This window comes from Myotis myotis, unplaced genomic scaffold (genome assembly GCF_014108235.1).
Source record: "Myotis myotis isolate mMyoMyo1 unplaced genomic scaffold, mMyoMyo1.p scaffold_m19_p_1, whole genome shotgun sequence".
NCBI classification, from domain to species: domain Eukaryota; kingdom Metazoa; phylum Chordata; class Mammalia; order Chiroptera; family Vespertilionidae; genus Myotis; species Myotis myotis.
The window spans coordinates 86,333,948-86,348,856 of NW_023416313.1; the positions used below are offsets into that span (position 1 = coordinate 86,333,948).

The 14,909-nt window shown below is 41.3% G+C and overlaps 1 protein-coding gene across 9 annotated transcripts in view; it reads right to left on the reverse strand.

The window, feature by feature from the left end:
* SGMS2 (sphingomyelin synthase 2) overlaps positions 1 to 14,909 on the reverse strand; it is a 90,710-nt gene that overhangs the window by 54,151 nt on the left and 21,650 nt on the right. For 3 of the 9 annotated variants that reach the window (XM_036343713.1, XM_036343710.1, XM_036343747.1), the window contains exon 2: positions 4,516 to 4,624. The exons of 2 other annotated variants lie outside the window; for them this stretch is intronic. The gene's annotated coding sequence lies outside the window, so the exon portion shown is untranslated. Of the gene's footprint in view, positions 1 to 2,205; positions 2,230 to 2,272; positions 2,410 to 4,515; positions 4,625 to 14,909 lie in introns of those variants that run through there. 4 more of the 9 variants (XM_036343763.1, XM_036343724.1, XM_036343742.1 and 1 more) reach the window with 3 other exon arrangements.

Here is a 14,909-nt window from a genome sequence, read left to right on the forward strand (position 1 = left end):
GTAGGTAGATAGGAGACTTGGTGGAATCCAATTTTCTTTTCATTAGCCGGAAAATGGAGATTAAAAAAGAAACTTGACCTGACTGAAAAGAAGAAATGGTGGACCTTGAAAATGACTTCAGGTTTTCTCACTGTGCAGAATATAGTCAAACACTGCTGCAGTTAAATATTTCACACTTTGCTCTCCCTGCGTGATCTACAATAATAATCTGCTTCGTGTTGATATTTACTGCTGTGTTGCTGACAATTACCTGAAAGAGAAGTTGGGGTGCTTCACTGGGCTGGAAAAGGTTTAGCTAAATCAGAAAGCTGGTCTAATTAAGCAAGTTTATTCTCTCTATATAAAAGGCTAAGTTGACTTTCACATGTGCGATACATATAAAGCTCTCACTGGTGCCAATTGCAAGTGTGTGTTTCAATCTGTCATTGTTGATCGTGAACTTGGTTGACACTTCTATTATAGAGAAAGGGCGAATAGCGATATTAAAGTATTTCTTCTAATTAATTTCCTTTCAATGTGCATGAATCCATGCACCGGGTCACTAATTTATACATAAAGATCTGCTGTCCTGAGTGAAGTCTCTAGGGTTATTTATTTGTAGGTAAGTTTTAGAATGACAGCAGGATTAGACATCAGACTGCCTAACTAAAATCCTGTGGCTATAAATCCAAAGGAATTTGAGTAAATGTATTTACCCAATCATCAAATTATAGAAAATTAAAGCAAGAAACTTTTAAGCCTGAATATGAACATTGGGAGGATCAAAGGACCAGTTGTGGATTGGGCACTAAACATAAAACCGTTCAATACCCGGCAGCCTTCTTGTTGCCTCCATTTGTAGATGTAAATGCTAAATCACTGCTCAGAAACCTGAGGGATTACACATTTTACAACAGAACACAGACTGCAAGTCAAGATATAATGCCAAAGGTCAGTTAATTGCATGCTTAAATTTTTTGTGTCACTCACCACTAACACTGCAGACAGAATATTAAAATCTTTGCAACACTAACTGTGTCAGGTTCCCAAGACCACTTTCAGTTCAGTGATTCACTGGGAAGACTCAGAGGACCAGCATTTGGTTGTATTCACGGCTATATGTTATAGCAAAAGGACACAAAGCAACATCAGCAAAGAAAAAAAGGCACATGGAGCAAAGTCCGGGGCAGACCAGCAGTGAACTTCCAAGGGCCTTTTCAGCGGAATCTCATAGGTCAAACTTAATTCCCCAACAGCTGTGACAACACCTGTGAAATGCTATCTGCCAGGGATGCTCATTAGTGACTCAGTGCCTGGGGTTTTTACTGGGCTGGCCACATAGGCACCTGCCAGGCATTTACCCCAATTCCTCCCAGAAGGCAAGCAGATATTCAACATAAATATTACTGTCTGCAAAAGCAGTTCAGACCCAGAGACATTATGGTGGAAACCCTACTCACATCTAAATTCCCAGAGGCTAGCCAAGGGCCAACCTTACAAGCAGCCTGTCTAACTAAGGACAGCTATCTCAGACCCACTGTGATACTTCATTTTGTCCTATTTCAGTTCTCTGTATCATATAGGACCAAACTACAGAAGAAAAGGACTTTCTCCAGCAGGTCACCTACGTACATCATGAGCCTGAGAAGCATTTTTATCCTGTGTTTTCAGAACTTAAAATGGAGCATTTTTAACATGAACAAGCATTACTTTAAATTACATAATAGAAGATTTAAGATGGCCTTTAGTAGTCCACTTGTACAATAAAAACAGCCAAATTCTATGCATTTTCTTCTTTAAAAAAAGAAGCACCACTGAAAACTCTAACAAATAATATTCCTATATTGAAACTCCTGAGACACCATTTAACCTACCAGACTGGCAAAGAACCAGACCCTGGACCATTCCCCTCACACATTCCTAGCAGTGCTGAGAAGAAGAAAAACCCCCTCTGGGAGGCAATTTGATAATATCTATCAAAAGTATACACAAACCTTATGACTTGTGATCCTACTTTGAAAATTTACACAGATATCATTGCATAAAGCCGAATAACCTATGTGCAAAGTTATTTACTGCAGCATTGTTTAAGAGCAAAGGATTGGCCACAACCCAAATGCCTATCAATAGGTCACTATTTAAATTGTGGTACATCCATACAATGGACTACTCTGTAACTGTGGAGAAAAACAAAAAAAAGAATGAGGAAGCTCTCTTAGTACTAACGTGATGAATGCTCCTACAGGCACTAGAAGACATATATTGCAGAGAGGTATAGTTTGTTATCTTTTACTTTATGAAGGGAGCCAAGATGAATTCATAGTCACATTTGCTTGTCTGTGCGTGGAGAAACAGGCAGGATGCATTAGATACTGGCAATGGAAGCTGGGAGGGGATGGTAGAGGCAGAATTTGGGCAGAATCTGCAAACCTGAAAAAAATGTATTGAAATAGTATACTTGAGAAGTAATTCCTCTTTCTTTCCTAAGCCCAACCTGGCATCTTTTTATTTGTTGTTTTAATAGGCTTCTATATTTTTGCAATGATTAATCTAGAGCAGTGTTTCTCCACCTTCCTAATGCCGCGACCCTTTAATACAGTTCCTCACGTTGTGATGACCCCCAACCATAAAATTATTTTCGTTGCTACTTCATAACTGTAATTTTGCTACTGTTATGAATCATAATGTAAATATCTGATATGCAGGATGTATTTTCATTGTTACAAACTGAACATAACTAAAGCATAGTGATTAATCACAAAAACAATATGTAGTTATATATGTGTTTTCCGGTGGTCTTAGGCGACCCCTGTGAAAGGGTCATTCCACCCCCAAAGGGGTTGCGACCTACAGGTTGGCAACCCAGGTTGAGAACCGCTGATCTAGAGCATAAGATTGCATTTATCTTGTTTTCCAAACCAGGTTCTAATAATGTTTTCACCTTGGGTCTGGCTGCCATTTTGAAGGGGGTTCCCGGAGACACCTGGGAGTGAGTCAAGTTTTCTGCACCTCCCTTCTCTCATGTGTTTGCTTAGGACATTCAGAAGCTTCTTTAAAGCTCCACGAAAGCAGGGAGTTTGCTTTGTTCACTGCCTTGTTCTCAACACTAAAAAGTGCCCAGAAATCGTTCAGTAGGTATCTGTAGGATAAATGAATTCTTTTCTTTGCCCAGCTGCAATGGGACAGACACCACCAGACAAAGGGAGAGACATCATTGGGGTCAAACATTTAGAAATGGTTGTCATTCCTAGTATCTGCCTGATATAGGGATTCAAATCCCAGCAACATTTCTAGAATTATTTTGAATTTTACGGAAGACAAATAAGCCTATAGAATGTTGTGCTGAACAGTAACTCTTAAATGTTCATAAAAATTTCTTTTTTATTAACTTGGAATTATAAGGCCCTGGAGTGCATCTTAGGACTGGTCTTTTTAGGCAAACACCACACTAATTAGTAATGATGAAAAAGAATGGCTATCGTAAGACTCAAATGAGCCCCAATCATAAGGGGCTTATATATGTAGAGGAGAGAAAATATTTTGCATTAAAAATGCAACTGATATTTTTATTTTCAAGAATAAAATTTTCATTGAAATTAAATCCAAATTGGTATAGACAGTGAATTGACTTGCAAATGTCAATCACAAAAGAGGAAACCTCCTTCCTCCTTAATGGACATAGAATGGATATAATTACCAGTCCGTTTTAACCTTGGTTTAAATAACTATAAAGCGGAATGATTTTGCTAGTAATAATTGCAGTAAAGTTGCTGAATAGGTGCAGAGCTGATTGATGCTTCTCTGAAGATCTTTAGTACCACAAACTTTTTTTTTAAAATAAATTTTTACTGATTTCAGAGAGGAAGGGAGAGGGAGAGAGAATTAGAAACATCAATGATGACAATCACTGATCGGCTGCCTCCTGCACACCTGCTACTGGGAATCAAGCCTGAAACTGGGGCATATGCCCTGACCGGGAATAGAACCATGACCTCCCTGGTTCATAGGTTGATGCTTAACCACTGAACCACATGGCCAAGCATGACTAACTTTTCTTAAGGCACAGCTGAGGCAGTTACTGAGTCAAGGGGTCTCTCTGAGGGAATGTTACTTAAGAGGATAATAAGGGGGGGGGGGGGGAATCCATGGAAGAACAGCACTCCAGGCTAAGGAGGAGCTGGTTCAAAGGCCCTGAGCAAGAATGAGCCAGGTAGGTATAAAAGAACCTCTTGGCAGTAATGGGAAGAGGTCAGAACATTTTGGTGTTACCTCTATTTCTCTTGCTGGCACTTAGGACAACAATCCAATGATAAAGGAAGCAGCCATGTACCCGATTTCAAGCACTCAAGGAAGCTTGAAATCTAAGCCTCTCCTGAGAATAAAATAGACATTCTCATTGCTAAGGCATTTATGAAAGAAATGTCTTCACTGGAAAACAGAAGCTAGCAGAGAAGTTGCAGGACAATTGGGAGGCAGCCAACCTTCCACTGATGCAAATTATATGTATGATATAGTGCCAGGAAGCCCCAAACCTACTATTTGCAGATGGTGCCAAGCGAATCCCACCCTGGTCCTCACAGCAGTTGACACTGTCTCGCAGCAGATCCTTTCTGCGAAGAGTGGTGTGGGGCAGAGGAGGGTAGCTCTACAAGGTGGAAAAAGTGAGAGGTTAAATAACGATGATGCTTTATTGTTATGTTTTGTTGGTTTCCTGGGGGTGGCGGTGAAATCAAGAGCTACCTGACACTGCCCCCAGGAAGACACTGGCGCTAACAGGTACCAGCATCTCAGAAGGAGAAAAGCAACTTGGCCGTTCATCCCATGGACATCTCCTTACTACACGACAGACCCTGTTTGGGGGTGCAGCGGGAGAGGCAGCATTCCCTTCCCTCACAGGCTCACCTTCTCACATGGAACAAACCAGCAGATAAACAAGAAGACTGTGGTAAATGTCACCTAGAGAAGTCAGTCAAATAAGACCAGGGCTGATGTGGCTGATTTAGAGCAACCAGTCAAGGGGTCTCTCTGAGGGAATGTTAAGAGGATAATTGGGGGGGGGGGGGGGGTCCATGGAAGAACAGCACTCCAGGCTAAGGAGGAGCTGGTTCAAAGGCCCTGAGCAAGAATGAGCCAGGTAGGTGCAAAAGAATAGAAAGGCCATATGATCAAGGAGTAAAGAAAGGCACAGGGCAGAGGCCAGGCCATCCAGGGCTTTGCACAGAGGCAGAGGGACCGGCTGCATACAGGGCAAACAGGAGACTACCTGTATACAATCTGTCGCCTTCAAACCAAATGGTGGAAGGTTCCCTTTGAAATACAGACAGCTGCTTGTGGCAGTGGTTCTCAACCTTCCTCATGCCGCGACCCTTTAATACAGTTCCTCATGTTGTGGTGACCCCCAACCATAAAATTATTTTCGTTGCTACTTCATAACTGTAATTTCGCTACTGTTATGAATCATAATGTAAATATCTGATATGCAGGATGTATTTTCATTGTTCGCGACCCACAGGTTGAGAACCGCTGGTTTAGTGGATTTTTAAAATAGACTTTATTTTTTAGAGCCATTTCAGATTCATAGCAACATTGAGCAGAAAGCACAGAGATTTCTCATAGTTCCCCTGCCCCCACACATGCATAGCCCCCCCCCCCCCCCCATTATCAACATCCCCCACAGAGTGGCATATTTGTTATGACTGAAGAACCTACATGGACCCAGCATTATTACCCAGTATCACAAAGTTTACTGGACATTAGGGCTCACTCTTGGTGTGTACTTTCTACAAGGTTTGGCAAATTTATAATGACGGGTACCTATCATTATGGCATCATACAGAGCAGTTTCACTGTCCTAAAATCCTACATGCTCTTGTCTATTCATCGCTCCCTCTCTCTTTTAATGGATTTTAAGTAACTAAAGTCTGGCTTGTGGGTGGAAGTAAACATATGCTGCCAAAGTCCAGGTCTACAGTTCCTAGAACCACAATATGAATATCCTAAGAGCACAGCCTGAGATCAACACACACACACACACACACACACACACACACACACACACAACCTGACAGTTGATCTATGTATCTTTTAACCACCTTACAAATTTTGTTAAAACCCATGTTTAACAGTCCCAGGATAGCTACCTATCTGCAACCAGAAACTGATTTTCTATTGAGATATCACTTTCACCAAAAATATTCAACTGCTGGCAGAGACTCAAGAATGAATGTGTCACTCTTAGGAATATACCCATGGAAAACGAAAACAGTCGTCCACACAGAAACCTGTACGAAAATGTTCACTGCAGCATAATTCCTAATAGCCAAGGAGTGGAAACAATCCAAGTGTGCACCAACTGATGAGTGGGTAAACAAAACGTGGTGCATCTTATAAATGAAAACTATTTGGCAATAAAAAGGAATGAAGCGGCGATACATGCTTCAGTGTAGGTGAACCCTGACAACATTATGCTAAATGAAAGAAGCCAGTTTCAAAAGACCACATTTAAGTGAAAGGTGCAGAATAGGTAAATCCACAGAGACAGAAAGTAGATTAGTGGTTGCCAGGGGCTGGGGGTAGCGGGAAATGGAGTGAAAGCGAATGGGTTTCTTTTTGGGGGGATGCATATGTTCTAAAACCAGTGATGGGAATGGTTACACAACTCTATAAAACCACCGAATTATCCTCTTTAAAAGGGTAGGTTTTATGGTGTGTGATTATATCTCAATAAAACTGTTATACAAATAAAAGACCAGAAGTGTACCTGAAATGCCGTGTGGAGATGAAATACACTTCTACTGATCAAAAATGCCATGTTCCAGTGAGGCCCACCATAGAGGTAAGCAGCTTGGTTTCATATTTCACACCCTGTACCACACTCTCAGTGGGACGAGTCTAACCCTCTGGAAGGACCACCCGCCCTTGGAGGGTGTTTTTCTCATTTCACGTGGAACATTACTCCAGCTATTGACTCCCCTCTCTCTCGACTTCACTCCCGTCCCCACTCACCTGACCCTGCTCCCAGCCACTGTCATGTTTCCCCTGGATTACAGCCATCTCTTCCTTACCCCATCCCCGAATTTCCACATCAGTCTTTCTAAAATTCTACTCTCCTACTTTAAACCCTTCAGAGGTCCCCATAATTGAGACATTTCTACAGCCCTGAGATTCTATTAGGGAAAAATAATGTATATTCAGTCAGGTTAGTAAACCAGCGGTTCTCAACCTGTGGGTCACGACCCCTTTGGCGGTCGAACGACCCTTTCACAGGGGTCGCCTAAGACCATCCTGCATACCAGATATTTACGTTACGATTCATAACAGTAGCAACATTACAGTTATGAAGTAGCAACGAAAATAATTTTATGGTTGGGTCACAACATGAGGAACTGTATCTAAAGGGCCAGAAGGTTGAGAACCACTATTAAACGAACCAAAAGGGTCATGTGGCCCTTAATATTGAAGGTGTTTACAAATGCAGCCTCCAGGCACCCCAAAAGGCATCTGTCCCTGCCTCCAGTGACTGCGGGAGTGTTAACATCCACCAAAGATCTCACTGGGTTTTGCTTTGTACCTGCCAACTTGAGCTGCTCTATCATAAGAATCGATTTAATTACCTATTTAGGAAGTTGAGTTAAATTAGTTCAGAAGGCATGAGTGTGGGGGGATATGGGGTAACGTGGGGATAAGGACACATATGTAATAACTTAATCAATAAAAAATAAATAAATAAAATAAATTAGTTCAGAGCAGCGATTGCAAATGGTGTGCCACATGAATTTTCAAAACATGCAATACCTGACTATTTAGTCAGGGGCACTGATCTCTTTTCCTTTGGATTGTCACATTAAAAAATGACAACAGCACAGTTCACCAGTGTTTCGTTTTATATTGAGGTGCGCAGGTTGGAATAAAGTGGTATAAAAAGCAAAAGAAAGAAAGGAAGAAAGAAAGAAAGAAAGAAAGAAAGGAAGAAAGAAAGAAAGACAGACAATAGCTGTCTGGTATGAATGAGTCAAAAATATATCTTTTTTTTGTCAGATCAGCAAAAAAGCACAATATTTTTGGTGTGCCACAAAATGCTAGTAATGTGTGCCAGGAGAAGGAAAGCTTGAAAATCAAGCTTTAGAGAAATGCCTGCTCAAGTAAGAACTGGACTAACAAAGAGATTTCTCAAGGAGACACATCCCCAAGGGCCAAGGCTTTTCGGATACCTACACACACGGCCATATATAGAAACAAGCCCAGAGCGTCAAACTGGGAGAAGCTGAAGTCAAAGTAGCTCATAAAACAGCAACATTTTGTTCCTTAGGTAGGAAGCACAAGCCAAATGAACAAGCAGATAGCAGCTCTTGGGCCACAACTTAAGTCTGTGGATGATTATAATTATTTATGACATGGTCTTAATTACACTAATAATGTTGTCAGCTCACAGATTTTATTCAATTACATGGCTACATGTGACTTTCATCCAGTCATATTCAAAATGTGTGCCCTTGCCTGGCTGCTGTGGCTCAATGGTTGAACGTTGGCGCATGAACAAAGAGGTCGCTGGTTTGAGTCCCACTCAGGGCACATGCCAGGTTGCGCGCTCGATCCCCAGTGGGGGGTGTGCAGGAGGCGGCTGATTGATTCTCTCTCATCATTGATGCTTCTATCTCTCTCTCCCTCTCCCTTCCTCTCTGAAATCAATAAACATATATTAAAAAAAATGTTTTCAAAGAAAAAAGGGGGTGTGTGGTAGAATGCAAATTTGTGCTTACTAGTCCAGAGATTCTTTTTGTAAACATTCTAATGTTGTGTCATGTTTAAAAAGGAGCCATTTTTTAAAGTGTCACAGACACTCATGATTTATATTAATTTTACGTATATGTACCATGCATAACTTCAGAATAAAGTATATAACGTATGAAATGTGACCGTGAGAAGAACAATGCAGAGTCAGAGAGCCAGAAACAGAGGCCAGAGGTCCTTGACCACAGACAAGCTGGAAGAGGGCTGGCATTTCTGTGACTGGAGGCTGTCCCACCGGCTCCTGGGAGGGAATCCCTGCCGAGGCAGCAAAGCTCAGGGGCTGGGAGCAAGGATTCTGAAACCCAGCATCACACTCAGCTCCTATGGGACTCCCGGCACAATACCCTGTGCCTCAGTTTCCTCATCTGTCAGTAGGGAAAACAACAGCACTAACCTCACAGGGTCTTTGAGAGCCCTGAAGGAGTTAGTGCTTATAAAAAGCTTAGAAACAACACCTGGCATACAGTATGCACTATCCATGTGTTAGCTGGCTAAAACAGAGACCCGACAGGGGGTACTCGAGTGTACTAGTACTAGTTAAGTCTTACGAAATGACTCTGGCTCTCAACCCCTTGTTCCAAACTCTGAGAAAGAGTGTGCATGTCTACCCCTGTGTGTGTTGGGAGGAAGCAGGGAAAACAAGCTTTTCTTCATATAGCTCTAAAATGGTCCCTTCAGGTCTGTACACAAGAGACAGTGAGCAACAGCAAGACCAGGGAGACTCCCATAAGACATTACACGATCGTAGTTCATTGTGCCCCTCAGTAAATTCCAAAGCCTAAGTTTCTAGAGTCTCTTTGGGAAGAACCACGGCAATGGGCTCACATAAGCACCTCTAATGACAGGGAAACAGCTGCTCCAGAAACCGCCCCTTATGCCCATCTCCCCAGCCCCGCTTCCAATAGGCTGAGGAGCGGCAGTTCCAAAATTGGTGGGACAAGTTCTCTAACGTCAGGAAGTGACAAAAGTACAGCCACATACCAAGTGAACCTGATGCGTTGAAAAGCGATTTCCCCCACAAGGCTGTGTTTTAAGTCTAAAGGACTTGGGAGTCACTGTCTGGCAAAGGAACAGCCATAATCATCTCAGGGGATAAAACAGCTCAGAAAAAGATTCCCATTTGTCACAGTTACCTCAGGTTCTACCTAACAGTTACAGGGGGGGCTTCCAATTACGAAAACTCTTGTGGTTAAGGCACATTCTATGGTAAGCTGGAAAACAGGTAATATTTTTTTTAAAGACTAGTTATTAGAGAACAAATCCTAGCTAAAAAGGGACCTTCGTTCCTTCGGATGTTCCCGTACTGCACGTGGAAGGCACGATGCAGCTGAGCTTCCGTGGCTAGTCCACACGGCTCCGGATGAGCTGATGTCCCAGCGATGTGGCCACCTTTTTCATCCCACTGGCCAAAGTATGCTGCACTTATGGCTAATTTTTTAAATAATTTTTCTTCAGATGAAATAGTGTTCATCTTAAAGTTGTTAATCAACTGGAGTGATGTATTTTCATTAATACTTGTGGGGTATCGCTAAAGCCACCAAAGAAAGAAGAAAGAGGTATCTCCACTTGCAGTTCACAGGCCTCAGCATTCCGCAAGGAAGGCGAGTGGGAGATGCACGTAAGATGAGCCCTATGCACCCTGGGCAAACACCACCTCCTAGACCAGTGATGGCAAACCTATGACACGCGTTTCAGAGGTGACACGCAAACTCGAGCTCAAAAGGTTCGCCATCACTGTCCTAGACTCTCGATTCTCTCTCACACTGGATTAGAGCCCCTTCATCAGCTCCACGTGGTTCCACATGTTTTCTCCACCATCGCAGTTTGCTCCTTGTAATTATTTAATCAAGTATTGGTAAAGCTTAACCTGTCTCTCTTTGGTCAGACTGCAAACTCCATGAGGGAAGCGACCACACCTGTTAGTTTCTCTGCTGTCTTCCTGGCACACAGCTGCCTGTGCACTAGCTTCCTCTTTACAAGCCAGCCAGCTGTGCTCCTGAGAAGTCCCAGGTGAGCTCCTTGCAAGGAAGAGGATGTCACTGAAGTGATCTTACAAAGGAGGGGGAAAGGCAAGGGCATGAATACTACACAGCCCATGCGATGCCTTGAAGGTTTTCAGAAGCAGGTCTGAGAGAGGAGGAGGGAGAAAACGGAGCGGGAGGAATGACCCACTAATTTAGATGGATGATTTCAGGATAAAATAGTATCATGAGAACGCAAACAGTGTTTTCTAATTATAGACTTAAATTTAAAATATCTTGAAAGTTCACTCTGTACTTTCCTCTGCCTAATGCAGGTTGCATTCAAAACATCCCAGAAATAAGATTTTTTTTTTTAAGTCCAGAGAGTAAGGTTGAACAACAGATTAAAATGCCCTGTATCTGGCAACCTCTGCTTTCTATAGTTTTTCTGTTGGGTCTTCCATGAAGAAACAACTGCCGATCTAATTCTTTCTTTCTTGACACAAAGTTGTTATTGTTACACCTGGACTCCTAAAACTCCTTAGAGTGACATGAAGGTCATGTACAGTGAAACTTAAATAATTATTTAACTTACTGAAATGCTTTCAGACCTTCTGCCACTTTACACTGAAAGTGCGAAAGTGTTTACTCTTATTGTTGAACAAAGAAACGCAAATCAAAAAAGCGAGCTACTATGTGTTGCATATTAAATCGGCGCCCCCTCCCCCCAAAATCATCAAGCTGCTCTCCAGGACTATTGTAAAATACATTTCTAATATTTTATAAGTACACTAAGAATGTGAACAAACATTAAGCTCTGAGTCTCTGACACTGTTAATAACAGTGAAAAACTGGAAATGACGAAGTGTCCTACAACAGGGGACTGCTTAAATAAATGGTGGTGGATGGAGACAATGGAATATGATATAGTCAGATGTACAATACAATATATGTATGATCCTATTTATTCTGTTTTTTTTTTAATTTCTTTAAACATATTTTTATTAATTTCAGAGAGAAAGGGAGAGGGAAAGGGAGAGAGAGATAGAAACATCAGTGATGAGAATCATTGATCAGCTGCCTCCTGCACACCCCACACTGGGGATTGAGCCCACAACCCCGGCATATGCCCTGACCAGGAATCGAACTGTGACCTCCTGGTTCATAGGTCGACCTCAACCACTGAGCCACACCAGCCAGGGGCTATTCTGTGTGGGGTTTTTTTTAAGTTGTATGTGTAAGCATAAACATGCTGGAAAGATAATGCAAAATGAAAATGTTAACAGGTGATAGATACATAGATGACTTAAGTTTTCCTTTTGCTTATCCAGGTTTAACATTTTCTGAAATGAACATGAGTTGTTATTATCACTAACAAGTAAAAGAGAAAAGATGAGTTAAGAACTCCCAACACAAATTTTTAAGTATCAACTACCATATTAACAGTCTCTTTAAAAAGTTTATTGCAATAAGTACACAGTCTATTTAATATCATTATGTACTAAGGATAAAAATAGCAAACCTCATTTTTTTCATTTTGGTCACTATGTGTGGGGCGAGCAAATAAAAATACTCTGTCCTGAAAACTTAAAAGTTTTCTTTTCAGCAAGATGCCATGTGTGGTGATGTGGCACCAGGTAGCTAAAAGGCTAGCCTCTCTGGGTAAATATAGCATAATTATATAGTTCATGAAATTAAAATGTACATGTTTACTATGATTATTACTCTTGCTCAAATAAAGTTCTCTCTTTGAAAATAAAAATGAAACTAGACATGGATAAATATGAATTAAGATAGAGACAAATTTGGGAGGTGGGGATTATTAGAAATAGGGCTTCCCAAGAGAGTTCACCTCCAGTGAGGGAGAGGGGATATTTGGGAAGAAACAGAGTAACTCCGCAGGACATACATAAGTATTAGAAAACTTCAAGGACCCTGTAGTGTACACACCAGAGTAGGTTAACAGAATGAGCAGACCAGCTTATACCTGAGTAATTGAGCTAGAGCTAAACTTATGCTAACTCTTCAGGTCTTGCTTAGAAGTCTCCTGTAGATTCCCAGCCATTCAGGTCTCTTGGTTCTGTCATCTAGTTCCTCAATTTTTTTTTTTCTCTCCTAATCTTTCGTTGTCTTAAGATTTCTAAGAGGCTGTTTACTCGAGCCTCCTCACTAGTTATCAGCAGTTTGCTTCCATTTTATGAGAAGCTTGTTTTAGAAAAGGAATAATCTGTACTTAACTATAAAAACTTTATTTGGTTTACCTTATCCGTTATTACCCACATCAGACACCCTCACCAAACAGGTTTCCAACATTCCTTCTATGCAACCTCAAACAAATTACATACTGGCTTATTTGCATAACTCTATCACAAAGCAGCATCTTTTAATTGAGGTCTTCTTTTAAGCCTTGGAGGAAGGATCATGTTTAGAGAACAAAATGAGAATGAAGAAAGTTAACTTTCAGGACTCCAAAGAGCTATTTGGTGTCCAAATAAAGGAACATTAAAGTACCAAGAACAACTGAAAAGAGGAAGAAGAAAGAAAAAAGGGAAATGAGGGGCACACTAGAAGTTTGTGCAACTGAACCTTGAGCGAAACAAAGAGAGATGAAGCAAAGCGCCCAAAGGCCTGAAATGATGGGCATCATTTCAGGGATAGGGGCCAGAGGTGAGCGGCAAGATTCAAACCAGAGCTCTGCTGCTGGTGGAGCCCAAGGCATCTTTCAGGGTCTAATGGACCATCCACAAAATGGATGATGGTGGTGACCAATGAACAGGCAGCCACGTGCTTTCATTCTGAGCTTTTAAGCCATGCGTGGTCAGAGGCTGGACCTCAGGATACGGGAATGAACAGTTTAAGGAGTAAACATTATGAATGCCATTATTAATAACCATACTACTCTCTTGCTTTCAGAGTACAACCCACAGGCCTTGGATAGCTAACATACCATGATCTCAGAATATGGCACCTTTAAGAGAAGGGTGAGCTTGAGCAGCAAATGGAAAAAGAACCCTTGAGGTCCTCCCCCAACACAGCGGTTCTCAACCTGTGGGTCGCGAACAATGAAAATACATCCTGCATATCAGATATTTACATTACGGTTCATAACAGTAGCAAAATTACAGTTATGAAGTAGCAACGAAAATAATTTTATGGTTGGGGGTCACCACAACATGAGGAACTGTATTATAGGGTCGTGGCATTAGGAAGGTTGAGAAGCACTACAAGTGTCTAAAGGTAGAATTCTGATTCATCCTTGTAGAAGGGTTTACAGATAGCAAATAATCCCAGTTTCCCATCACACTTCTGAACAGACAGACACAAATGTATAAAGGAAAGGCAAGCATGTGCACTCTCTCCAGCGAGGATATACACACTCATGTTTCACTTTTTATGGCACTTTTTTTTTATTTTATTGACTTTTTAGAGGGGGCGGGGGTGAGAGAAGGAGAGAGAGATATTGATTTGTTGCTCCACTTATGTAAGCATTCATTGGCTGATTCTTGTATGTGCCCTGACCGGAGATCAACCCCATAACTTTCGCATATCAGGACCACACTAACCAAATGAGCTCCCCAGCCAGGGCTAAACAGTCACTTTAACAGACCCAGCGAGCGAAAAGTCAGTAGGGACACAGGAGAACTCACCAACACAATCAATCAACTGGACTGAATTGACATCTATACACTACTTCATCCAAAAACAGCAGAATACACATTCTTCTCAAGCTCACAAGAAATTTCACTATAATAGACCACATTCGGAGCCACAAAACACACCTTAATAAATTTAAAAGAATGGAAATCATGCAGTGTCTCCTCTGAGACCACAGTGGAATTAAACTAGAAATCAGATAGCTGGAAAAGTCCAAAATACCTGGCGATTACACACTCCTAAGTAATACACTGGTCAATGAAGAAATCTCAAGAGAAATTTAAAAACAATTTGAACTAAATAAAAAATGAACATGCAACTTATCAAAAATTTATGGATGTAGAAAAAGCAGTGCTTGAGGGCAATTTATAGCAGTGAATGCGTATATTAAAAAAGAAAATCTAAAATCAATAATCTAAGTATATACCTTAGGAAACTAAAAAAATAAAAGCAAATTAAATGCAAAGGAAGTAGAAGAAAAATAACGAAATAATGATACAAAATTAGAGCACAAATCAATGAAAT